Below are 27,569 nucleotides of genomic sequence, written 5' to 3' on the forward strand. Positions count from 1 at the left end.
CAGCACCCTCTTATTTTTGACTGTATTGTCCTCCTATGGTCAAAACAACCTCATTTTCTCTCTCATTCCCCTCTCCCTCTGTCAGGTCAGGTTGCTGTGATGGCGGTGAAGCTGCAAGGCTTTGAGTTCTGGAAGACCACGCTGAGGGGGGCGCGTTACGTCGTTGCACCCATGGTGGACCAGAGCGAACTGGCCTGGCGTCTACTGAGCCGTCGCCATGGCGCCGAGCTGTGCTACACGCCCATGCTGCACGCGCAGGTGTTTGTACGCGACGCCAACTACAGGAAAGATAACCTGTACAGCGAAGTCTGCCCCGAAGACAGGCCGCTTATTACACAGGTGAGAGAGAAAGACACACGAACACATGCCGACAGGGAATGGAGTGTCACAGGTCGTATGATTCAACTACAGCTATTAGCCGACCTCTGAGTTTTACCATCCCTCTCTCACCCTGTTTCAGCTAGCCTCTGTGTTTTACCATCCACTCTCACCCTGTTTCAGCTAGCCTCTGTGTTTTACCATCCACTCTCACCCTGTTTCAGCTAGCCTCTTGAGTTTTACCATCACCTCTCACCCTGTTTCAGCTAGCCTCTGTGTTTCACCATCCACTCTCACCCTGTTTCAGCTAGCCTCTGTGTTTTACAACCACCTCTCACCCTGTTTCAGCTAGCCTCTGTGTTTTACCACCACCTCTCACCCTGTTTCAGCTAGCCTCTGTGTTTTACCATCCACTCTCACCCTGTTTCAGCTAGCCTCTGTGTTTTACCATCCCTCTCTCACCCTGTTTCAGCTAGCCTCTTGAGTTTTACCATCACCTCTCACCCTGTTTCAGCTAGCCTCTGTGTTTCACCATCCACCTCTCACCCTGTTTCAGCTAGCCTCTGTGTTTTACAACCACCTCTCACCCTGTTTCAGCTAGCCTCTGTGTTTTACCACCACATCTCACCCTGTTTCAGCTAGCCTCTGTGTTTTACCACCACCTCTCACCCTGTTTCAGCTAGCCTCTGTGTTTTACCACCACCTCTCACCCTGTTTCAGCTAGCCTCTGTGTTTTACCACCACCTCTCACCCTGTTTCAGCTAGCCTCTGTGTTTTACCACCACATCTCACCCTGTTTCAGCTAGCCTCTGTGTTTTACCACCACCCCGATTCCTGTGTAATGGTCTCAGTTCTGTGCCAATAACTCAGAGGTGTTTTGTGATGCACTTTCTCTGCTTTCTTTCTTTGTGTGTGTGTGTGTGTGTGTGTGTGTGTGTGTGTGTGTGTGTGTGTGTGTGTGTGTGTGTGTGTGTGTGTGTGTGTGTGTGTGTGTGTGTGTGTGTGTGTGTGTGTGTGTGTGTGTGTGTGTGTGTGTGTGTGTCAGTTCTGTGCCAACGACCCAGAGGTGTTTGTCCAGGCATGTCTACTGGCTCAGGACTACTGTGATGCTATCGATCTCAACCTGGGATGCCCACAGATGATCGCCAAGAGAGGTACTAACTAACCCTGAAACCCCACTCAGAGACAGAGATGGTGTGTGAGAGAGAGAAACCCTGATTTAAAAAAAAAAAAAAAAGTGGTTTTCAATTAGGATACGCATGCTGTATGTTTGGGGTCAATTTGTTTCTAATTTATTTCTGACGAAGGGCACTACGGAGTCTTCCTACAGGATGAGTGGGAGCTGCTGGAGAAGATGGGTGAGTTTGAACAGAGAGAGAAAAGAGGGAGAGAGGTAGAAATAAAATATAGTATGCTATGTCTGGAATGGTGTCATAATGCGTTTTACCTGTCTGGAATGGTGTCATGCTGTGTTTTACCTGTCTGGAATGGTGTCATAATGCATTTTACCTGTCTGGAATGGTGTCATAATGCGTTTTACCTGTCTGGAATGGTGTCATAATGCATTTTACCTGTCTGGAATGGTATCATAATGCATTTTACCTGTCTGGAATGGTATCATAATGCATTTTACCTGTCTGGAATGGTGTCATAATGCATTTTACCTGTCTGGAATGGTATCATAATGCATTTTACCTGTCTGGAATGGTGTCATAATGCATTTTACCTGTCTGGAATGGTATCATAATGCATTTTACCTGTCTGGAATGGTGTCATGCTGTGTTTTACCTGTCTGGAATGGTGTCATGCTCTGTTTTACCTGTCTGGAATGGTGTCATGCTGTGTTTTACCTGTCTGGAATGGTGTCATGCTGTGTTTTACCTGTCTGGAATGGTGTCATGCTCTGTTTTACCTGTCTGGAATGGTGTCATGCTGTGTTTTACCTGTCTGGAATGGTCAGTACATCATAAGCACTCAGTCTTTTACTAGATAATTAGTAGAAAAAAATTGTTACGTGTGAGTTTTTGGGGGAAGTTTAGGGTTCTATATGTTTTCAGAAGATGGGCAGGGTCTCTGCTGTCCTAGTTTCTCCTTAATGAAGCTAGCCAGTCTTTTCTCTCTGTTTCTCCTTAGTGAAGCTAGCCAGTCTTTTCTCTCTGTTTCTCCTTAGTGAAGCTAGCCAGTCTTTTCTCTCTGTTTCTCCTTAGGGAAGCTAGCCAGTCTTTTCTCTGTGTTTCTCCTTAGTGAAGCTAGCCAGTCTTTTCTCTCTGTTTCTCCTTAGTGAAGCTAGCCAGTCTGTGTTTTCTCTGAAGCTGTCTTTTCTCTCTGTTCCTCCTTAGTGAAGCTAGCCAGTCTTTTCTCTCTGTTTCTCCTTAGCGAAGCTAGCCAGTCTTTTCTCTCTGTTTCTCCTTCTAGCCAGTCTTTTCTCTCTGTTTCTCCTTAGTGAAGCTAGCCAGTCTTTTCTCTCTGTTTCTCCTTAGTGAAGCTAGCCAGTCTTTTCTCTCTGTTTCTCCTTAGTGAAGCTAGCCAGTCTTTTCTCTGTGTTTCTCCTTAGTGAAGCTAGCCAGTCTTTTCTCTCTGTTCCTCCTTAGTGAAGCTAGCCAGTCTCTCTGTTTCTCCTCTGTTTCTGTTTCTCCTTAGCGAAGCTAGCCAGTCTTTTCTCTCTGTTTCTCCTTAGTGAAGCTAGCCAGTCTTTTCTCTCTGCTTAGTGAAGCTAGCCAGTCTTTTCTCTCTGTTTCTCCTTAGTGAAGCTAGCCAGTCTTTTCTCTCTGTTTCTCCTTAGTGAAGCTAGCCAGTCTTTTCTCTCTGTTTCTCCTTAGTGAAGCTAGCCAGTCTTTTCTCTGTGTTTCTCCTTAGTGAAGCTAGCCAGTCTTTTCTCTCTGTTCCTCCTTAGTGAAGCTAGCCAGTCTTTTCTCTCTGTTTCTCCTTAGCGAAGCTAGCCAGTCTTTTCTCTCTGTTTCTCCTTAGCGAAGTCAGTCTTTTCTCTCTGTTTCTCCTTAGTGAAGCTAGCCAGTCTTTTCTCTCTGTTTCTCCTTAGTGAAGCTAGCCAGTCTTTTCTCTCTGTTTCTCCTTAGTGAAGCTAGCCAGTCTTTTCTCTGTGTTTCTCCTTAGTGAAGCTAGCCAGTCTTTTCTCTCTGTTCCTCCTTAGTGAAGTCAGTCTTTTCTCTCTGTTTCTCCTTAGTGAAGCTAGCCAGTCTTTTCTCTCTGTTTCTCCTAGCCAGTCTTTTCTCTCTGTTTCTCCTTAGTGAAGCTAGCCAGTCTTTTCTCTCTGTTTCTCCTTAGTGAAGCTAGCCAGTCTTTTCTCTGTGTTTCTCTTAGTGAAGCTAGCCAGTTTTCTCTCTGTTTCTCCTTAGTGAAGCTAGCCAGTCTTTTCTCTCTGTTTCTCCTTAGTGAAGCTAGCCAGTCTTTTCTCTCTGTTTCTCCTTAGTGAAGCTAGCCAGTCTTTTCTCTGTGTTTCTCCTTAGTGAAGCTAGCCAGTCATTTCTCTGTGTTTCTCCTTAGTGAAGTCTTTTCTCTCTGTTTCTCCTTAGTGAAGCTAGCCAGTCTTTTCTCTGTGTTTCTCTCCTTAGTGAAGCTAGCCAGTCATTTCTCTCTGTTTCTCCTTAGTGAAGCTAGCCAGTCTTTTCTCTCTGTTTCTCCTTAGTGAAGCTAGCCAGTCTTTTCTCTGTGTTTCTCCTTAGTGAAGCTAGCCAATGAGAAGATCTCTGTTCCCATCACCTGTAAGATCCGTGTGTTTAACAAGATGGAGGAGACTGTTCAGTACGCTCAGATGCTGGAGAAGGCTGGCTGCCAGGTGGGAAACATCACACACACACACACACAAGTATTTTATTTTGATCTTCTATGAAACATTACCTAAAATGAGCAAGATTATATTTAGAGGTGCAAGCACCTGGGATGGGAACACCATGGAGTTGTCAACTGTGATGGAGAGGTCTTGGAGCAGGCAGGCCTTTCCCGGGAGGATGAGCAGCGCCGTCTTGTCGAGGTTGAGCTTGAGGTGGTGGAGGTAGTTTGTGTAGTCTAGTAGGTCTCTGCTGTGTAGTTGGAGGTAGTTTGTCTATCTGGGTGATGTTTTCTCTCTCCTGAATGATCTGAATCTAGGATTACAGGGACTCTACGTAACTATATTCAATGTGCGGGACAAAAATTGAGGCTATGATTAAGAAGTTGGAGCTCTTCTCGGTCTGCATTAACAAGGACAACACACAGGTCTTTCCATCATTCTATGATTCATTTGTGTTCTAAATTAACTCAAGCTTACGGACAATGTCACATGTGATTTAGCGAAGCACCTGAGTGAGTTGGGTGCGCAATTCCGCAGGTTCTTTCCCGAAACGAATGACACAAACAACTGGATTCGTTATCCCTTTTCATGCCCTGCCTCCAGTCCACTTACAAATATCTGAACAAGAGAGCCTCATCAACATTTTTCCTCGTAGTACTGCAGTGTCACCTATGCTGTCTCCATAGCAACACACAGATATTTAACCGGGTAGGAAGTCTTGTCATTCAGACCTCTCCATCTCTGTCTCAGCTGCTGACCGTTCACGGTCGGACCAAGGACCAGAAAGGACCCGCGACAGGCATCGCTAGCTGGGAACACATCAAGGCTGTACGGTAAGTACACTGCAGTTCCCTCACAGTTCAATTAAGAAAGGACCCGCGACAGGCATCGCTAGCTGGGAACACATCAAGGCTGTACGGTAAGTACACTGCAGTTCCCTCACAGTTCAATTAAGAGAACAGAGAAGAACCAATATTATGTTTGTCAGGTGGAAACAGTTTGTGTAGTCTAGTAGGTCTCTGCTGTGTAGGTGGAAACAGTTTGTGTAGTCTAGTAGGTCTCTGCTGTGTAGGTGGAAACAGTTTGTGTAGTCTAGTAGGTCTCTGCTGTGTAGTTGGAGACAGTTTGTGTAGTCTAGTAGGTCTCTGCTGTGTAGTTGGAGGTAGTTTGTAGTCTAGTAGGTCTCTGCTGTGTAGTTGGAGGTAGTTTGTAGTCTAGTAGGTCTCTGCTGTGTAGTTGGAGGTAGTTTGTAGTCTAGTAGGTCTCTGCTGTGTAGTTGGAGGTAGTTTGTGTAGTCTAGTAAGTCTCTGCTGTGTAGTTGGAGACAGTTTGTATAGTCTAGTAGGTCTTTGCTGTGTAGTTGGAGACAGTTTGTATAGTCCAGTAGGTCTCTGCTGTGTAGTTGGAGGTAGTTTGTGTAGTCTAGGAGGTCTCTGCTGTGTAGTTGGAGGTAGTTTGTGTAGTCTAGTAAGTCTCTGCTGTGTAGTTGGAGACAGTTTGTATAGTCTAGTAGGTCTTTGCTGTGTAGTTGGAGGTAGTTTGTGTAGTCTAGGAGGTCTCTGCTGTGTAGTTGGAGACAGTTTGTGTAGTCCAGGAGGTCTCTGCTGTGTAGTTGGAGACAGTTTGTGTAGTCTAGTAGGTCTCTGCAGTGTGTAGTTGGAGACAGTTTGTGTAGTCCAGTAGGTCTCTGCTGTGTAGTTGGAGACAGTTTGTATAGTCTAGTAGGTCTCTGCTGTGTAGTTGGAGACAGTTTGTATAGTCTAGTAGGTCTTTTCTGTGTAGTTGGAGACAGTTTGTAGTCTAGTAGGTCTCTGCTGTGTAGTTGGAGGTAGTTTGTATAGTCTAGTAGGGGATACAGTTTGTAGTCTAGTAGGTGTCTGCTGTGTAGTTGGAGACAGTTTGTATAGTCTAGTAGGGGAGACAGTTTGTAGTCTAGTAGGGGAGACAGTTTGTATAGTCTAGTAGGTCTCTGCTGTGTAGTTGGAGGTAGTTTGTATAGTCTAGTAGGGGAGACAGTTTGTAGTCTAGTAGGTGTCTGCTGTGTAGTTGGAGGTAGTTTGTATAGTCTAGTAGGGGAGACAGTTTGTATAGTCTAGTAGGGGAGACAGTTTGTATAGTCTAGTAGGTCTCTGCTGTATAGTTGGAGGTAGTTTGTATAGTCTAGTAGGGGAGACAGTTTGTAGTCTAGTAGGTGTCTGCTGTGTAGTTGGAGACAGTTTGTATAGTCTAGTAGGGGAGACAGTTTGTAGTCTAGTAGGTCTCTGCTGTGTAGTTGGAGACAGTTTGTATAGTCTAGTAGGGGAGACAGTTTGTATAGTCTAGTAGGTCTCTGCTGTGTAGTTGGAGGTAGTTTGTATAGTCTAGTAGGGGAGACAGTTTGTATAGTCTAGTAGGTCTCTGCTGTGTAGTTGGAGGTAGTTTGTATAGTCTAGTAGGGGAGACAGTTTGTAGTCTAGTAGGTGTCTGCTGTGTAGTTGGAGATAGTTTGTATAGTCTAGTAGGGGAGACAGTTTGTATAGTCTAGTAGGTCTCTGCTGTGTAGTTGGAGGTAGTTTGTATAGTCTAGTAGGGGAGACAGTTTGTATAGTCTAGTAGGGGAGACAGTTTGTATAGTCTAGTAGGTCTCTGCTGTGTAGTTGGAGACAGTTTGTATAGTCTAGTAGGGGAGACAGTTTGTATAGTCTAGTAGGTCTCTGCTGTGTAGTTGGAGGTAGTTTGTATAGTCTAGTAGGGGAGACAGTTTGTAGTCTAGTAGGTCTCTGCTGTGTAGTTGGAGGTAGTTTGTATAGTCTAGTAGGGGAGACAGTTTGTAGTCTAGTAGGTGTCTGCTGTGTAGTTGGAGACAGTTTGTATAGTCTAGTAGGGGAGACAGTTTGTATAGTCTAGTAGGTCTCTGCTGTGTAGTTGGAGGTAGTTTGTATAGTCTAGTAGGGGAGACAGTTTGTATAGTCTAGTAGGGAGACAGTTTGTATAGTCTAGTAGGTCTCTGCTGTGTAGTTGGAGGTAGTTTGTATAGTCTAGTAGGGGAGACAGTTTGTAGTCTAGTAGGTGTCTGCTGTGTAGTTGGAGACAGTTTGTATAGTCTAGTAGGGAGACAGTTTGTATAGTCTAGTAGGGGAGACAGTTTGTAGTCTAGTAGGTCTCTGCTGTGTAGTTGGAGACAGTTTGTATAGTCTAGTAGGTCTCTGCTGTGTAGTTGGAGACAGTTTGTATAGTCTAGTAGGGGAGACAGTTTGTGTAGTCTAGTAGGGGAGACAGTTTGTATAGTCTAGTAGGGGAGACAGTTTGTATAGTCTAGTAGGGGAGACAGTTTGTATAGTCTAGTAGGGGAGACAGTTTGTATAGTCTAGTAGGGGAGACAGTTTGTATAGTCTAGTAGGTCTCTGCTGTGTAGTTGGAGACAGTTTGTGTAGTCCAGTAGGTCTCTGCTGTGTAGTTGGAGACAGTTTGTGTAGTCTAGTAGGTCTCTGCTGTGTAGTTGGAGACAGTTTGTGTAGTCCAGTAGGTCTCTGCTGTGTAGTTGGAGACAGTTTGTATAGTCTAGTAGGTCTTTTCTGTGTAGTTGGAGACAGTTTGTGTAGTCTAGTAGGTCTCTGCTGTGTAGTTGGAGACAGTTTGTATAGTCTAGTAGGGAGACAGTTTGTAGTCTAGTAGGGAGACAGTTTGTATAGTCTAGTAGGTCTCTGCTGTGTAGTTGGAGGTAGTTTGTATAGTCTAGTAGGGGAGACAGTTTGTAGTCTAGTAGGTGTCTGCTGTGTAGTTGGAGGTAGTTTGTATAGTCTAGTAGGGGAGACAGTTTGTATAGTCTAGTAGGGGAGACAGTTTGTATAGTCTAGTAGGTCTCTGCTGTATAGTTGGAGGTAGTTTGTATAGTCTAGTAGGGGAGACAGTTTGTAGTCTAGTAGGTGTCTGCTGTGTAGTTGGAGACAGTTTGTATAGTCTAGTAGGGAGACAGTTTGTAGTCTAGTAGGTCTCTGCTGTGTAGTTGGAGACAGTTTGTATAGTCTAGTAGGGGAGACAGTTTGTATAGTCTAGTAGGTCTCTGCTGTGTAGTTGGAGGTAGTTTGTATAGTCTAGTAGGGAGACAGTTTGTATAGTCTAGTAGGTCTCTGCTGTGTAGTTGGAGGTAGTTTGTATAGTCTAGTAGGGGAGACAGTTTGTAGTCTAGTAGGTGTCTGCTGTGTAGTTGGAGACAGTTTGTATAGTCTAGTAGGGAGACAGTTTGTATAGTCTAGTAGGTCTCTGCTGTGTAGTTGGAGGTAGTTTGTATAGTCTAGTAGGGAGACAGTTTGTATAGTCTAGTAGGTCTCTGCTGTGTAGTTGGAGGTAGTTTGTATAGTCTAGTAGGGGAGACAGTTTGTAGTCTAGTAGGTGTCTGCTGTGTAGTTGGAGACAGTTTGTATAGTCTAGTAGGGAGACAGTTTGTATAGTCTAGTAGGGAGACAGTTTGTAGTCTAGTAGGTCTCTGCTGTGTAGTTGGAGACAGTTTGTATAGTCTAGTAGGTCTCTGCTGTGTAGTTGGAGACAGTTTGTATAGTCTAGTAGGGAGACAGTTTGTGTAGTCTAGTAGGGAGACAGTTTGTATAGTCTAGTAGGGGAGACAGTTTGTATAGTCTAGTAGGGAGACAGTTTGTATAGTCTAGTAGGGGAGACAGTTTGTATAGTCTAGTAGGGAGACAGTTTGTATAGTCTAGTAGGGAGACAGTTTGTATAGTCTAGTAGGGAGACAGTTTGTATAGTCTAGTAGGGAGACAGTTTGTGTAGTCTAGTAGGGGAGACAGTTTGTGTAGTCTAGTAGGGAGACAGTTTGTGTAGTCTAGTAGGGGAGACAGTTTGTATAGTCTAGTAGGGAGACAGTTTGTATAGTCTAGTAGGGAGACAGTTTGTATAGTCTAGTAGGGAGACAGTTTGTGTAGTCTAGTAGGGGAGACAGTTTGTGTAGTCTAGTAGGGGAGACAGTTTGTGTAGTCTAGTAGGGGAGACAGTTTGTGTAGTCTAGTAGGGAGACAGTTTGTGTAGTCTAGTAGGGGAGACAGTTTGTGTAGTCTAGTAGGGAGACAGTTTGTGTAGTCTAGTAGGGAGACAGTTTGTGTAGTCTAGTAGGGAGACAGTTTGTGTAGTCTAGTAGGGGAGACAGTTTGTGTAGTCTAGTAGGGAGACAGTTTGTGTAGTCTAGTAGGGGAGACAGTTTGTGTAGTCTAGTAGGGAGACAGTTTGTGTAGTCTAGTAGGGGAGACAGTTTGTGTAGTCTAGTAGGGGAGACAGTTTGTGTAGTCTAGTAGGGAGACAGTTTGTGTAGTCTAGTAGGGGAGACAGTTTGTGTAGTCTAGTAGGGAGACAGTTTGTGTAGTCTAGTAGGGGAGACAGTTTGTGTAGTCTAGTAGGGGAGACAGTTTGTGTAGTCTAGTAGGGGAGACAGTTTGTGTAGTCTAGTAGGGAGACAGTTTGTGTAGTCTAGTAGGGGAGACAGTTTGTGTAGTCTAGTAGGGAGACAGTTTGTGTAGTCTAGTAGGGAGACAGTTTGTGTAGTCTAGTAGGGAGACAGTTTGTGTAGTCTAGTAGGGGAGACAGTTTGTGTAGTTTCTAGTAGGGAGACAGTTTGTGTAGTCTAGTAGGGAGACAGTTTGTGTAGTCTAGTAGGGAGACAGTTTGTGTAGTCTAGTAGGGAGACAGTTTGTGTAGTCTAGTAGGGAGACAGTTTGTGTAGTCTAGTAGGGGAGACAGTTTGTGTAGTCTAGTAGGGGAGACAGTTTGTGTAGTCTAGTAGGGAGACAGTTTGTGTAGTCTAGTAGGGGAGACAGTTTGTGTAGTCTAGTAGGGGAGACAGTTTGTGTAGTCTAGTAGGGAGACAGTTTGTGTAGTTGGAGACAGTTTGTGTAGTCTAGTAGGGGAGACAGTTTGTATAGTCTAGTAGGGGAGACAGTTTGTATAGTCTAGTAGGGAGACAGTTTGTATAGTCTAGTAGGGAGACAGTTTGTATAGTCTAGTAGGGGAGACAGTTTGTATAGTCTAGTAGGGGAGACAGTTTGTATAGTCTAGTAGGGAGACAGTTTGTATAGTCTAGTAGGGAGACAGTTTGTATAGTCTAGTAGGTCTCCAAGAAGTTTCTTCACAGGAAAACATTCTATTATATTCTACTGTACAGTACTCTATTCTATTGTCACATAGCTGATACTGGGTTTATTAAACAGTCTCTCTCTCTCTCTCTCTGTGTTGTTGCTATAGGAACGCTGTTAACATCCCTGTGTTCGCTAACGGTAACATCCAACACCTGAGTGATGTGGAGCAGTGTATGGAGGAGACTGGAGTACAGGGGGTGATGAGTGCAGGTACACACCTCCGCCTCACCTTGAGTAATTAGTCTCCCAAGAGTCATAACACCCACTAATTTGTGTTCATCACTTTCTCTCTCTCATGTGTCTGTGTGTGTATGGTTATCTCTCTCTGTGTGTGTGTGTGGTTCTTTCTGTGTGTGTATGGTTCTCTGTGTGTTTCTCTCTTTCTCTGTGTTTCTATCTTTCTCTCTCTGTTTATCTCTCTGTGTGTGTGTGTGGTTCTCTGTATGTTTCTCTCTCTCTGTGTTTCTCTCTCTGTGTGTTTCTCTCTCTCTGTGTGTTTATCTCTCTCTCTCTCTGTCTGTCTGTCTCTCTCTCTCTCTCTCTCTCTCTCTCTCTGTTTCTCTCTGTTTCTCTCTCTGTGTGTGTTTACCTCTCTCTCTCTATTTCTCTCTCTCTCTGTGTTTCTCTCTCTGTGTTTCTCTCTCTCTCTCTGTGTGTGTTTCCAGAGGGGAACCTCCATAACCCAGCTCTGTTTGAGGGTCACAGCCCTCCTGTATGGGAGATGGCTGAGGAGTATCTAGAGGTGGTCAGTCAGTACCCTCCCTGTACCCTGTCCTATGTCCGAGCACACCTCTTCAAGCTCTGGCACCACACGTATGTAACACACACACTCAGAGGGACACACACACACTCAGTACTAGTACTACTCAGTCACTATCGCCACAATCTGTGTGTGTGTTTTATTTGTTAGTGTTTCTCCAGGCTGCAGATCCACAAGGACCTGAGAGAGGAGCTGGCAAAGGTGAAGAACCTGCAGGGGCTGACAGAGGTCAGCAGACAACTCAGACTACGCTGCCAGGTACCAAGGGTTAGCTACACTGCCAGGTACCAAGGGTTAGGGTTAGCTACGCTGCCAGGTACCTAGGGTTAGGGTTAGCTACACTGTCAGGTACCTAGGGTTAGCTACACTGTCAGGTACCTAGGGTTAGGGTTAGCTACACTGTCAGGTACCTAGGGTTAGGGTTAGCTACGCTGCCAGGTACCTAGGGTTAGTGTTAGCTATGCTGTCAGGTACCTAGGGTTAGTGTTAGCTATGCTGTCAGGTACCTAGGGTTAGGGTTAGCTACACTGTCAGGTACCTAGGGTTAGGGTTAGCTACACTGTCAGGTACCTAGGGTTAGGGTTAGCTACACTGTCAGGTACCTAGGGTTAAGGTTAGCTACACTGTCAGGTACCTAGGGTTAGGGTTAGCTACACTGTCAGGTACCTAGGGTTAGGGTTAGCTACACTGTCAGGTACCTAGGGTTAGGGTTAGCTACACTGTCAGGTACCTAGGGTTAGGGTTAGCTACACTGTCAGGTACCTAGGGTTAGAGTTAGCTACACTGTCAGGTACCTAGGGTTAGGGTTAGCTACACTGTCAGGTACCTAGGGTTAGGGTTAGCTACACTGTCAGGTACCTAGGGTTAGGGTTAGCTACACTGTCAGGTACCTAGGGTTAGAGTTAGCTACACTGTCAGGTACCTAGGGTTAGGGTTAGCTACACTGTCAGGTACCTAGGGTTAGGGTTAGTTACACTGTCAGGTACCTAGGGTTAGGGTTAGCTACACTGTCAGGTACCTAGGGTTAGGGTTAGCTACACTGTCAGGTACCTAGGGTTAGGTTTAGCTACACTGTCAGGTACCTAGGGTTAGGGTTAGCTACACTGTCAGGTACCTAGGGTTAGAGTTAGCTACACTGTCAGGTACCTAGGGTTAGGGTTAGCTACACTGTCAGGTACCTAGGGTTAGGGTTAGCTACACTGTCAGGTACCTAGGGTTAGGGTTAGCTACACTGTCAGGTACCTAGGGTTAGAGTTAGCTACACTGTCAGGTACCTAGGGTTAGGGTTAGCTACACTGTCAGGTACCTAGGGTTAGGGTTAGCTACACTGTCAGGTACCTAGGGTTAGGGTTAGCTACACTGTCAGGTACCTAGGGTTAGGGTTAGCTACACTGTCAGGTACCTATGCTGTCAGGTTAGGGTTAGCTACACTGTCAGGTACCTAGGGTTAGGGTTAGCTACACTGTCAGGTACCTAGGGTTAGGGTTAGCTACACTCAGGTCAGGTAGCCACTGTCAGGTACCTAGGGTTAGGGTTAGCTACACTGTCAGGTACCTAGGGTTAGGGTTAGCTACACTGTCAGGTACCTAGGGTTAGGGTTAGCTACACTGTCAGGTACCTAGGGTTAGGGTTAGCTACACTGTCAGGTACCTAGGGTTAGGGTTAGCTACACTGTCAGGTACCTAGGGTTAGGGTTAGCTACACTGTCAGGTACCTAGGGTTAGGGTTAGCTACACTGTCAGGTACCTAGGGTTAGAGTTAGCTACACTGTCAGGTACCTAGGGTTAGGGTTAGCTACACTGTCAGGTACCTAGGGTTAGGGTTAGTTACACTATCAGGTACCTAGGGTTAGGGTTAGCTACACTGTCAGGTACCTAGGGTTAGGTTTAGCTACACTGTCAGGTACCTAGGGTTAGGGTTAGCTACACTGTCAGGTACCTAGGGTTAGAGTTAGCTACACTGTCAGGTACCTAGGGTTAGGTTAGCTACACTGTCAGGTACCTAGGGTTCAGGTACCTAGGGTTAGCTACACTGTCAGGTACCTAGGGTTAGGGTTAGCTACACTGTCAGGTACCTAGGGTTAGAGTTAGCTACACTGTCAGGTACCTAGGGTTAGGGTTAGCTACACTGTCAGGTACCTAGGGTTAGGGTTAGCTACACTGTCAGGTACCTAGGGTTAGGGTTAGCTACACTGTCAGGTACCTAGGGTTACTGTCAGGGGTTAGCTACACTGTCAGGTACCTAGGGTTAGGGTTAGCTACACTGTCAGGTACCTAGGGTTAGGGTTAGCTACACTGTCAGGTACCTAGGGTTAGGGTTAGCTACACTGTCAGGTACCTAGGGTTAGGGTTAGCTACACTGTCAGGTACAGGTACCTAGGGTTAGGGTTAGCTACACTGTCAGGTACCTAGGGTTAGGTTAGCTACACTGTCAGGTACCTAGGGTTAGGGTTAGCTACACTGTCAGGTACCTAGGGTTAGGGTTAGCTACACTGTCAGGTACCTAGGGTTAGGGTTAGCTACACTGTCAGGTACCTAGGGTTAGGGTTAGCTACACTGTCAGGTACCTAGGGTTAGGGTTAGCTACACTGTCAGGTACCTAGGGTTAGGGTTAGCTACACTGTCAGGTACCTAGGGTTAGGTTAGCTACACTGTCAGGTACCTAGGTTAGGGTTAGGGCTACACTGTCAGGTACCTAGGGTTAGGGTTAGCTACACTGTCAGGTACCTAGGGTTAGGGTTAGCTACACTGTCAGGTACCTAGGGTTAGGGTTAGCTACACTGTCAGGTACCTAGGGTTAGGGTTAGCTACACTGTCAGGTACCTAGGGTTAGGGTTAGCTACACTGTCAGGTACCTAGGGTTAGCTACACTGTCAGGTACCTAGGGTTAGGGTTAGCTACACTGTCAGGTACCTAGGGTTAGGGTTAGCTACACTGTCAGGTACCTAGGGTTAGGGTTAGCTACACTGTCAGGTACCTAGGGTTAGGGTTAGCTACACTGTCAGGTACCTAGGGTTAGGGTTAGCTACACTGTCAGGTACCTAGGGTTAGGGTTAGCTACACTGTCAGGTACCTAGGGTTAGAGTTAGCTACACTGTCAGGTACCTAGGGTTAGGGTTAGCTACACTGTCAGGTACCTAGGGTTAGGGTTAGCTACACTGTCAGGTACCTAGGGTTAGGGGGTTAGCTACACTGTCAGGTACCTAGGGTTAGGGGTTACTGTCAGGTACACTGTCAGGTACCTAGGGTTAGGGTTAGCTACACTGTCAGGTACCTAGGGTTAGGTTAGCTACACTGTCAGGTACCTAGGGTTAGGGTTAGCTACACTGTCAGGTACCTAGGGTTAGGGTTAGCTACACTGTCAGGTACCTAGGGTTAGGGTTAGGGCTACACTGTCAGGTACCTAGGGTTAGGGTTAGTTACACTGTCAGGTACCTAGGGTTAGGGTTAGCTACACTGTCAGGTACCTAGGGTTAGGGTTAGCTACACTGTCAGGTACCTAGGGTTAGGGTTAGTTAGGTTAGGGCTACACTGTCAGGTACCTAGGGTTAGGGTTAGCTACACTGTCAGGTACCTAGGGTTAGGGTTAGCTACACTGTCAGGTACCTAGGGTTAGGGTTAGCTACACTGTCAGGTACCTAGGGTTAGGGTTAGCTACACTGTCAGGTACCTAGGGTTAGGGTTAGCTACACTGTCAGGTACCTAGGGTTAGGGTTAGCTACACTGTCAGGTACCTAGGGTTAGGGTTAGCTACACTGTCAGGTACCTAGGGTTAGGGTTAGCTACACTGTCAGGTACCTAGGGTTAGGGTTAGCTACACTGTCAGGTACCTAGGGTTAGGGTTAGCTACACTGTCAGGTACCTAGGGTTAGGGTTAGCTACACTGTCAGGTACCTAGGGTTAGGGTTAGCTACACTGTCAGGTACCTAGGGTTAGGGTTAGCTACACTGTCAGGTACCTAGGGTTAGGGTTGAGGGTTAGCTACACTGTCAGGTACCTAGGGTTAGGGTTAGCTACACTGTCAGGTACCTAGGGTTAGGGGGTCAGGTACACTGTCAGGTACCTAGGGTTAGGGGTTAGCTACACTGTCAGGTACCTAGGGGTTAGGGTTAGCTACACTGTCAGGTACCTAGGGTTAGGGTTAGCTACACTGTCAGGTACCTAGGGGGTTAGCTACACTGTCAGGTACCTAGGGTTAGGGTTAGCTACACTGTCAGGTACCTAGGGTTAGGGTTAGCTACACTGTCAGGTACCTAGGGTTAGGGTTAGCTACACTGTCAGGTACCTAGGGTTAGGGTTAGCTACACTGTCAGGTACCTAGGGGGTTAGCTACACTGTCAGGTACCTAGGGTTAGGGTTAGCTACACTGTCAGGTACCTAGGGTTAGGGTTAGCTACACTGTCAGGTACCTAGGGTTAGGGTTAGCTACACTGTCAGGTACCTAGGGTTAGGGTTAGCTACACTGTCAGGTACCTAGGGTTAGGGTTAGCTACACTGTCAGGTACCTAGGGTTAGGGTTAGCTACACTGTCAGGTACCTAGGGGGTTAGCTACACTGTCAGGTACCTAGGGTTAGTTAGCTACACTGTCAGGTACCTAGGGTTAGGGTTAGCTACACTGTCAGGTACCTAGGGTTAGGGTTAGCTACACTGTCAGGTACCTAGGGTTAGTTAGGGTTAGCTACACTGTCAGGTACCTAGGGTTAGGGTTAGCTACACTGTCAGGTACCTAGGGTTAGGGTTAGCTACACTGTCAGGTACCTAGGGTTAGGAGGGTTAGCTACACTGTCAGGTACCTAGGGTTAGGGTTAGCTACACTGTCAGGTACCTAGGGTTAGGGTTAGCTACACTGTCAGGTACCTAGGGTTAGCTACACTGTCAGGTTAGCTACACTGTCAGGTACCTAGGGTTAGGGTTAGCTACACTGTCAGGTACCTAGGGTTAGGGTTAGCTACACTGTCAGGTACCTAGGGTTAGGGTTAGCTACACTGTCAGGTACCTAGGGTTAGGGTTAGCTACACTGTCAGGTACCTAGGGTTAGGGTTAGCTACACTGTCAGGTACCTAGGGTTAGGGGGTTAGCTACACTGTCAGGTACCTAGGGTTAGGTTAGCTACACTGTCAGGTACCTAGGGTTAGGGTTAGCTACACTGTCAGGTACCTAGGGTTAGGGTTAGCTACACTGTCAGGTACCTAGGGTTAGGGTTAGCTACACTGTCAGGTACCTAGGGTTAGGGTTAGCTACACTGTCAGGTACCTAGGGTTAGGGTTAGCTACACTGTCAGGTACCTAGGGTTAGGGTTAGCTACACTGTCAGGTACCTAGGGTTAGGGTTAGCTACACTGTCAGGTACCTAGGGTTAGGGTTAGCTACACTGTCAGGTACCTAGGGTTAGGGTTAGCTACACTGTCAGGTACCTAGGGTTAGGGTTAGCTACACTGTCAGGTACCTAGGGTTAGGGGGTTAGCTACACTGTCAGGTACCTAGGGTTAGGGTTAGCTACACTGTCAGGTACCTAGGGTTAGGGTTAGTACCTAGGGTTAGGGTTAGCTACACTGTCAGGTACCTGTCAGGTACCTAGGGGGTTAGCTACACTGTCAGGTACCTAGGGTTAGGGTTAGCTACACTGTCAGGTACCTAGGGTTAGGGTTAGCTACACTGTCAGGTACCTAGGGTTAGGGTTAGCTACACTGTCAGGTACCTAGGGTTAGCTACACTGTCAGGTACCTAGGGTTAGGGTTAGCTACACTGTCAGGTACCTAGGGTTACACTGTCAGGTTAGGGTTACACTGTCAGGTACCTAGGGTTAGGGTTAGCTACACTGTCAGGTACCTAGGGTTAGGGTTAGCTACACTGTCAGGTACCTAGGGTTAGGGTTAGCTACACTGTCAGGTACCTAGGGTTAGGGTTAGCTACACTGTCAGGTACCTAGGGTTAGGGTTAGCTACACTCAGGTCTACTGGGTACCTAGGGTTAGCTACACTGTCAGGTACCTAGGGTTAGCTACACTGTCAGGTACCTAGGGTTAGGGTTAGCTACACTGTCAGGTACCTAGGGTTAGGGCTAGCTACACTGTCAGGTACCTAGGGTTAGCTACACTGTCAGGTACCTAGGGTTAGCTACACTGTCAGGTACCTAGGGTTAGTTACACTGTCAGGTACCTAGGGTTAGCTACACTGTCAGGTCAGGTACCTAGGGTTAGCTACACTGTCAGGTACCTAGGGTTAGCTACACTGTCAGGTACCTAGGGTTAGCTACACTGTCAGGTACCTAGGGTTAGCTACACTGTGTACCTAGGGTTAGGGTTAGCTACACTGTCAGGTACCTAGGGTTAGCTACACTGTCAGGTACCTAGGGTTAGCTACACTGTCAGGTACCTAGGGTTAGGGTTAGCTACACTGTCAGGTACCTAGGGTTAGGTTCAGGTACCTAGGGTTAGGTTAGCTACACTGTCAGGTACCTAGGGTTAGCTACACTGTCAGGTACCTAGGGTTAGGGTTAGCTACACTGTCAGGTACCTAGGGTTAGGGTTAGTTAGCTACACTGTCAGGTACCTAGGGTTAGGGTTAGCTACACTGTCAGGTACCTAGGGTTAGGGTTAGCTACACTGTCAGGTACCTAGGGTTAGGGTTAGCTACACTGTCAGGTACCTAGGGTTAGGTTAGCTACACTGTCAGGTACCTAGGGTTAGGGTTAGCTACACTGTCAGGTACCTAGGGCTACACTTCAGGTACCTAGGGTTAGCTAGCTACACTGTCACTGTCAGGTACCTAGGGTTAGGGTTAGCTACACTGTCAGGTACCTAGGGTTAGGGTTAGCTACACTGTCAGGTACCTAGGGTTAGGTTAGCTACACTGTCAGGTACCTAGGGTTAGGGTTAGCTACACTGTCAGGTACCTAGGGTTAGGGTTAGCTACACTGTCAGGTACCTAGGGTTAGGGTTAGCTACACTGTCAGGTACCTAGGGTTAGGTTAGCTACACTGTCAGGTACCTAGGGTTAGGGGTTAGCTACACTGTCAGGTACCTAGGGTTAGGGTTAGCTACACTGTCAGGTACCTAGGGTTAGGGTTAGCTACACTGTCAGGTACCTAGGGTTAGGGTTAGCTACACTGTCAGGTACCTAGGGTTAGGGTTAGCTACACTGTCAGGTACCTAGGGTTAGGGTTAGCTACACTGTCAGGTACCTAGGGTTAGGGTTAGCTACACTGTCAGGTACTTAGGGTTAGCTACACTGTCAGGTACCTAGGGTTAGGGTTAGCTACACTGTCAGGTACCTAGGGGGTTAGCTACACTGTCAGGTACCTAGGGTTAGGGTTAGCTACACTGTCAGGTACCTAGGGTTAGGGTTAGCTACACTGTCAGGTACCTAGGGTTAGGGTTAGCTACACTGTCAGGTACCTAGGGTTAGGGTTAGCTACACTGTCAGGTACCTAGGGTTAGGGTTAGCTACACTGTCAGGTACCTAGGGTTAGGGGTACAGCTACACTGTCAGGTACCTAGGGTTAGCTACACTGTCAGGTACCTAGGGTTAGCTACACTGTCAGGTACCTAGGGTTAGCTACACTGTCAGGTACCTAGGGTTAGCTACACTGTCAGGTACCTAGGGTTAGCTACACTGTCAGGTACCTAGGGTTAGCTACACTGTCAGGTACCTAGGGTTAGCTACACTGTCAGGTACCTAGGGTTAGCTACACTGTCAGGTACCTAGGGTTAGCTACACTGTCAGGTACCTAGGGTTAGCTACACTGTCAGGTACCTAGGGTTAGGGTTAGCTACACTGTCAGGTACCTAGGGTTAGCTACACTGTCAGGTACCTAGGGTTAGCTACACTGTCAGGTACCTAGGGTTAGCTACACTGTCAGGTACCTAGGGTTAGCTACACTGTCAGGTACCTAGGGTTAGCTACACTGTCAGGTACCTAGGGTTCAGGTACCTAGGGGTTAGCTACACTGTCAGGTACCTAGGGTTAGGGTTAGCTACACTGTCAGGTACCTAGGGTTAGGGTTAGCTACACTGTCAGGTACCTAGGGTTAGGGTTAGCTACACTGTCAGGTACCTAGGGTTAGGGTTAGCTACACTGTCAGGTACCTAGGGTTAGGGTTAGCTACACTGTCAGGTACCTAGGGTTAGGGGTTAGCTACACTGTCAGGTACCTAGGGTTACACTGTCAGGTTAGCTACACTGTCAGGTACCCTACTGTCAGGTACCTAGGGTTAGCTACACTGTCAGGTACCTAGGGTTAGGGTTAGCTACACTGTCAGGTACCTAGGGTTAGGGTTAGCTACACTGTCAGGTACCTAGGGTTAGGGTTAGCTACACTGTCAGGTACCTACACTGTCAGGTTAGGGTTAGCTACACTGTCAGGTACCTAGGGTTAGGGTTAGCTACACTGTCAGGTACCTAGGGTTAGCTACACTGTCAGGTACCTAGGGTTAGCTACACTGTCAGGTACCTAGGGTTAGGGTTAGCTACACTGTCAGGTACCTACACTGGGTTAGGGTTAGCTACACTGTCAGGTACCCTACAGGGTACCTAGGGTTAGCTACACTGTCAGGTACCTAGGGTTAGGGTTAGCTACACTGTCAGGTACCTAGGGTTAGGGTTAGGGTTAGCTACACTGTCAGGTACCTAGGGTTAGCTACACTGGTTAGCTACACTGTCAGGTACCTAGGGTAGGGTTAGCTACACTGTCAGGTACCTAGGGTTAGCTACACTGTCAGGTACCTAGGGTTAGCTACACTGTCAGGTACCTAGGGTTAGCTACACTGTCAGGTACCTAGGGTTAGCTACACTGTCAGGTACCTAGGGTTAGCTACACTGTCAGGTACCTAGGGTTAGCTACACTGTCAGGTACCTAGGGTTAGCTACACTGTCAGGTACCTAGGGTTAGCTACACTGTCAGGTACCTAGGGTTAGCTACACTGTCAGGTACCTAGGGTTAGCTACACTGTCAGGTACCTAGGGTTAGCTACACTGTCAGGTACCTAGGGTTAGCTACACTGTCAGGTACCTAGGGTTAGCTACACTGTCAGGTACCTAGGGTTAGCTACACTGTCAGGTACCTAGGGTTAGCTACACTGTCAGGTACCTAGGGTTAGCTACACTGTCAGGTACCTAGGGTTAGAGTTAGCTACACTGTCAGGTACCTAGGGGTTAGCTACACTGTCAGGTACCTACACTGTCAGGTTAGGGTTAGCTACACTGTCAGGTACCTAGGTTAGCTACACTGTCAGGTACCTAGGGTTAGCTACACTGTCAGGTACCTCAGGTACCTAGGGGGTTAGCTACACTGTCAGGTACCTAGGGTTACACTGTCAGGTTAGTTACACTGTCAGGTACCTAGGGTTAGGGTTAGCTACACTGTCAGGTACCTAGGGTTAGGGTTAGCTACACTGTCAGGTACCTAGGGTTAGTCAGGTTAGCTACACTGTCAGGTACCTAGGGGTGTCAGGTAGGGTTAGGGTTAGCTACACTGTCAGGTACCTAGGGTTAGGGGTTAGCTACACTGTCAGGTACCTAGGGTTAGGGTTAGCTACACTGTCAGGTACCTAGGGTTAGGGCTACACTGTCAGGTACCTAGGGTTAGGGTTACACTGTCAGGTACCTAGGGTTAGAGGGTTAGCTACACTGTCAGGTACCTAGGGTTAGGGTTAGCTACACTGTCAGGTACCTAGGGTTAGGGTTAGCTACACTGTCAGGTACCTAGGGTTAGGGTTAGCTACACTGTCAGGTACCTAGGGTTACTGTCAGGTTAGCTACACTGTCAGGTACCTAGGGTTAGGGTTAGCTACACTGTCAGGTACCTACACTGTCAGGTACCTAGGGGGTTAGCTACACTGTCAGGTACCTAGGGTTAGGGTTAGCTACACTGTCAGGTACCTAGGGGTTCAGGGGTTAGCTACACTGTCAGGTACCTAGGGTTAGGGTTAGCTACACTGTCAGGTACCTAGGGTTAGCTACACTGTCAGGTACCTAGGGTTAGGGTTAGCTACACTGTCAGGTACCTAGGGTTAGGGGTTAGCTACACTGTCAGGTACCTAGGGTTAGGGTTAGCTACACTGTCAGGTACCTAGGGTTAGGTTAGCTACACTGTCAGGTACCTAGGGTTTAGCTACACTGTCAGGTACCTAGGGTTAGGGTTAGCTACTGTCACTAGGGTCAGGCTACCTAGGGTTAGGGTTAGCTACACTGTCAGGTACCTAGGGTTAGGGTTAGCTACACTGTCAGGTACCTAGGGTTAGCTACACTGTCAGGTACCTAGGGTTAGCTACACTGTCAGGTACCTAGGGTTAGCTACACTGTCAGGTACCTAGGGTTAGCTACACTGTCAGGTACCTAGGGTTAGCTACACTCAGGTCAGGTACACTGTCAGGTAGGGTTAGCTACACTGTCAGGTACCTAGGGTTAGCTACACTGTCAGGTACCTAGGGGCTACACTGTCAGGTACCTAGGGTTAGCTACACTGTCAGGTACCTAGGGTTAGCTACACTGTCAGGTACCTAGGGTTAGGGTTAGCTACACTGTCAGGTACCTAGGGGGTTAGCTACACTGTCAGGTACCAGGGGGGCTACACTGTCAGGGGTTAGCTACACTGTCAGGTACCTAGGGTTAGGGTTACACTGTCAGGTACCTAGGGTTAGCTACACTGTCAGGTACCTAGGGGGTTAGCTACACTGTCAGGTACCTAGGGTTAGGGTTAGCTACACTGTCAGGTACCTAGGGTTAGCTACACTGTCAGGTACCTAGGGTTACTGTCAGGTACCTAGGGTTAGCTACACTGTCAGGTACCTAGGGTTAGGGTTAGCTACACTGTCAGGTACCTAGGGTTAGCTACACTGTCAGGTACCTAGGGTTAGGGTTAGCTACACTGTCAGGTACCTAGGGGGTTAGCTACACTGTCAGGTACCTAGGGTTAGGAGTTAGCTACACTGTCAGGTACCTAGGGTTAGGGTTAGCTACACTGTCAGGTACCTAGGGTTAGGGTTAGCTACACTGTCAGGTACCTAGGGTTAGGGTTAGCTACACTGTCAGGTACCTAGGGTACCTAGGGTAGCTACACTGTCAGGTTAGGGTTAGCTACACTGTCAGGTACCTAGGGTTAGGGTTAGCTACACTGTCAGGTACCTAGGGTTAGGGTTAGCTACACTGTCAGGTACCTAGGGTTAGGGTTAGCTACACTGTCAGGTACCTAGGGTTAGGGTTAGCTACACTGTCAGGTACCTAGGGTTCAGGTACCTAGGGTTAGCTACACTGTCAGGTACCTAGGGTTAGGGTTAGCTACACTGTCAGGTACCTAGGGGGTTAGCTACACTGTCAGGTACCTAGGGGGTTAGCTACACTGTCAGGTACCTAGGGTTAGCTACACTGTCAGGTACCTAGGGTTAGCTACACTGTCAGGTACCTAGGGTTAGCTACACTGTCAGGTACCTAGGGTTAGCTACACTGTCAGGTACCTAGGGTTAGCTACACTGTCAGGTACCTAGGGTTAGCTACACTGTCAGGTACCTAGGGTTAGCTACACTCAGGTCAGGTACCTCAGGGGTTAGCTACACTGTCAGGTACCTAGGGTTAGCTACACTGTCAGGTACCTAGGGTTAGCTACACTGTCAGGTACCTAGGGTTAGCTACACTGTCAGGTACCTAGGGTTAGCTACACTGTCAGGTACCTAGGGTTAGCTACACTGTCAGGTACCTAGGGTTAGGGTTAGCTACACTGTCAGGTACCAAGGGATCATTCTGTTTTTCACCTTTCCTTCCCTCCTCCCCAAAATGTTTTACTCCTTTTTAGTTTCTCTTCCTCACCCATTGCTCCTCCTCTTTTTCCCCTCTTCTCCCTCCTCCCCTCTTCTTCCCCCTCTTCTTCACCCTTCTCCCCCTCCCCCTCTTCTCCCCTCTCCCCCTCTTCTTCCCCCTCTTCTTCCCCCTCTTCTTCCCCCCTCTTCTTCACCCATTCTCCCCCTCCCCCTCTTCTCCCCTTCTTCTCCCCCCTCTCCCCCCTTCTTCCCCCCTTCTCCCCCCTCCCCTCTTCTTCCCCCTCTCCCTCTTCTTCCCCCTCCCCTCTTCTTCCCCCTCTCCCTCTTCTCCCCCTCCCCCCTCTTCTCCCTCCTCCCAACACAGCTAGATGATGACACTGGTTCTTTTCTCATTTGTTTAACCTCTGCAGGAGGAGATAACCAATGGAGGAGAGAAGGCGGGGCAGGTGGTTGGGCTGCCATTCCCTCATTGGATCTGCCAGCCGTACGTCAGACCAGTGTGAGTGACAATTTCCTGTTGAGAATCCTAACTTGAGATCTGTGTACATTCCTTTACTTAGATTTGTTGTGTATTAGGTAGTTGTTGTGAAAATGTTAGATATTACTGCACTGCAGTCGGAACTAGAAGTACAAGCATTTCGCTACACTCGCATTAACATCTGCTGACCATTAACACCTGCTGACCATTAACATCTGCTGACCATGTGTACGTGACCAATAACACCTGCTGACCATTAACATCTGCTGACCATTAACATCTGCTGACCATGTGTACGTGACCAATAACACCTGCTGACCATTAACATCTGCTGACCATTAACACCTGCTGACCATTAACACCTGCTGACCATTAACACCTGCTGACCATTAACACCTGCTGACCATTAACACCTGCTGACCATTAACACCTGCTGACCATTAACACCTGCTGACCATTAACATCTGCTGACCATTAACACCTGCTGACCATTAACACCTGCTGACCAGTAACACCTGCTGACCAGTAACACCTGCTGACCATTAACACCTGCTGACCATTAACACCTGCTGACCATTAACATCTGCTGACCATTAACACCTGCTGACCATGTGTATCGTGACCATTAACACCTGCTGACCATTAACACCTGCTGACCATTAACACCTGCTGACCATTAACACCTGCTGACCATTAACACCTGCTGACCATTAACACCTGCTGACCATTAACATCTGCTGACCATTAACACCTGCTGACCATGTGTACCTGCGTGACCATTAACACCTGCTGACCATTAACACCTGCTGACCATTAACACCTGCTGACCATTAACACCTGCTGACCATTAACATCTGCTGACCATTAACACCTGCTGACCATTAACATCTGCTGACCATGTGTACGTAACCATTAACACCTGCTGACCATTAACATCTGCTGACCATTAACACCTGCTGACCATTAACACCTGCTGACCATTAACATCTGCTGACCATTAACATCTGCTGACCATTAACACCTGCTGACCATTAACACCTGCTGACCATTAACATCTGCTGACCATGTGTACGTGACCAATAACACCTGCTGACCATTAACATCTGCTGACCATTAACATCTGCTGACCATTAACACCTGCTGACCATTAACACCTGCTGACCATTAACACCTGCTGACCATTAACACCTGCTGACCATTAACACCTGCTGACCATTAACATCTGCTGACCAATAACATCTGCTGACCATGTGTACGTGACCAATACAATTTGACCAATACAATACAAAGTCGTCAAGTCCACACACACAGAAACCGTAGCAGCGTTGCCGTGACGATGAACATTGTTCCTGCCAGGCCGAAGGCTCCGGTTGCTAACAGCAACGGTACGGAGGTGAAGGCAGGGTGTCACAAGAGGGCGTTGTCACAGGAGGACTCGGACGGGGCGTGCGATGCCCTCTCCAAAAACAAACAGAAAAAGAAAGCCAGAAACCCCACAAGAACTTCTGTCCCGAGCAGAAGCGTGAGTTATTTTTCCTCGTAGTACTGCAGTTACCTAGACTCTCTATCCAGTCTAATTAAGCAATTACGGCCCTTAGCCGTGGGATATTGGCCACATACCACACACCCCCAAGGTGCCTTATTGCTGTTATAAACTGGTTACCAACATAATTAGGGCAGTGAAACGAAATGTTTTGTCACACCCGTGGTGTACGGTCTGATATACACCAGCTGTCAGCCAATCAGCATTCAGGGCTCGAACCACCCAGTGTATGACAAAACATGTGTTTTAACTGCTCTAATTACGTTGGTAACCAGTTTATAACAGCAATAAGACGCCTCGGGGGATCGTGGTATATGGCCATTATACCACGGCTAAGGGTTGTGTCCAGACACTCAGCGTAGCCGTGGCATATTGGTATATGTTTTGTCATACCCGTGGTATGCCACGGCTGTCAGCCAATCAGCATTCAGGGCTGGAACCACCCAGTTTATAATGCTACAGAATCTACAGCGCCTCAGCCGACACATAGTACAGTAGATAACCTCTGTTTTACCCCCATAGTACAGTAGATAACCTCTGTTTTACCCCCATAGTACAGTAGATAACCTCTGTTTTACCCCCATAGTACAGTAGATAACCTCTGTTTTACCCCCATAGTACAGTAGATAACCTCTGTTTTACCCCCATAGTACAGTAGATAACCTCTGTTTTACCCCCATAGTACAGTAGATAACCTCTGTTTTACCCCCATAGTACAGTAGATAACCTCTGTTTTACCCCCATAGTACAGTAGATAACCTCTGTTTTACCCCCATAGTACAGTAGATAACCTCTGTTTTACCCCCATAGTACAGTAGATAACCTCTGTTTTACCCCCATAGTACAGTAGATAACCTCTGTTTTACCCCCATAGTACAGTAGATAACCTCTGTTTTACCCCTGTTTTCTCTGCAGCAAAGTACATCAAGTGTGAGCAGTGTGGAAATCCAAAGGTGAGTGGAGGGACGACCTCTTCACCCTGTTCCTCATTACCATGTGGAGCAACCTCTTCACCCTGTTCCTCCTCTTCACCCTGTTCCTCCTCTTCACCCTGTTCCTCCTCTTCACCCTGTTCCTCCTCTTCACACTGTTCCTCTTCACCCTGTTCCTCCTCTTCACCCTGTTCCTCCTCTTCACCCTGTTCCTCCTCTTCACCCTGTTCCTCATTACCATGTGTAAACTCCTCTTCACCCTGTTCCTCATTACAGATGAAGTGTAGCCCTGGACTAAGAAACGTCCAATGGAGACCCTGTCCTGACTGTGTATAATAGTGTTACGTATGCAGGGCAGATTCTTAGGAGCTAGAAGCAGAGCTGCCATGTCTGTTGGCGCAATTTTGTACTTCCAGGTCCCTAACCCATCTCTCCCTCTCCAGGTCCCTAACCCGTCTACCCCCTCTCCGGGTCCCTAACCCGTCTACCCCCTCTCCGGGTCCCTAACCCGTCTACCCCCTCTCCGGGTCCCTAACCTGTCTACCCCCCTCCCTCTCTCCAAGTCCCTAATCTGTCTCCCTCCTGCTCTCTCCAGGTCCCTAACCCCCTCTCCTGGGCCCTAACCCCCTCTCCTGGGCCCTAACCCCCCCCTTCTCTCCAGGTCCCTAAACCCCTCTCTCTCTCTCTCTGTAGAGTAATCAGTGTGTATTCAACCTGTCTCTCTCTCTGTAGGGTAATCAGTGTGTAGTCAACCTGTCTCTCTCTGTAGGGTAATCAGTGTGTATTCAACCTGTCTCTCTCTGTAGGGTAATCAGTGTGTATTCAACCTGTCTCTCTCTGTAGAGTAATCAGTGTGTATTCAACCTGTCTCTCTCTGTAGGGTAATCAGTGTGTATTCAACCTGTCTCTCTCTGTAGGGTAATCAGTGTGTATTCAACCTGTCTCTCTCTGTAGGGTAATCAGTGTGTATTCAACCTGTCTCTCTCTGTAGGGTAATCAGTGTGTATTCAACCTGTCTCTCTCTGTAGGGTAATCAGTGTGTATTCAACCTGTCTCTCTCTGTAGGGTAATCAGTGTGTATTCAACCTGTCTCTCTCTGTAGGGTAATCAGTGTGTATTCAACCTGTCTCTCTCTGTAGGGTAATCAGTGTGTATTCAACCTGTCTCTCTCTGTAGGGTAATCAGTGTGTATTCAACCTGTGTCGAGGCTGCTGTAAAAGAAGGCCCACAAGGAGGTGGCAGACTGCCCAAGTGAGTCCCCCCGCCACACACACACACACACACACACACACACACAGACACACACAGACACACACACACACACAGACACACACAGACACACACACACACACACACACAGACACACACAGACACACACACACAGACACACACAGACACACACACACACAGACAGACACACACACACACACAGACACACACACACACAGCTGTCTTTCTCTGATATATCCTTTATTTCCTCTCGTCTGGTTTAAAGGTCACGGGCTGAGGTTCAAGACCAAGGCAGAGAAACAGAAGTCAGAGCGGCAAGAGGAGGACGAGGAGGGAAAGAGCAGAGGGTTACAGGAGGAAGAGGATGGAGGATTGTTGAACCCCAGCCCCCACAGACCCCCAACAGACCCCCAACAGACCCCCAACAGACCCCCACAGAGGACAGACTGTGGCCTGAGACATGGACTAACAGGGACATAGACATCCATTCATATGTAGTACACACACACACACACACACACACACACACACAGCAGGATGTGGAGAACTTTATCCATCAACAGTATACAGAGACACAAGAACGTATTGTAAGGAACACACATGTGCATCCATACTGTCTCATACATACTCACCACTGTCCTCCATTGCTGCT

At 47.6% G+C, this 27,569-nt stretch overlaps 1 pseudogene; it reads left to right on the forward strand.

Annotated features, from left to right (window-relative positions):
* The first annotated feature begins 88 nt into the window (after window positions 1-88).
* On the forward strand, window positions 89-27,397 carry LOC121844161 (annotated as a pseudogene).
* The last annotated feature ends 172 nt before the right edge of the window (window positions 27,398-27,569 follow it).

This window comes from Oncorhynchus tshawytscha, unplaced genomic scaffold (genome assembly GCF_018296145.1).
Source record: "Oncorhynchus tshawytscha isolate Ot180627B unplaced genomic scaffold, Otsh_v2.0 Un_contig_8267_pilon_pilon, whole genome shotgun sequence".
Taxonomy (NCBI): domain Eukaryota; kingdom Metazoa; phylum Chordata; class Actinopteri; order Salmoniformes; family Salmonidae; genus Oncorhynchus; species Oncorhynchus tshawytscha.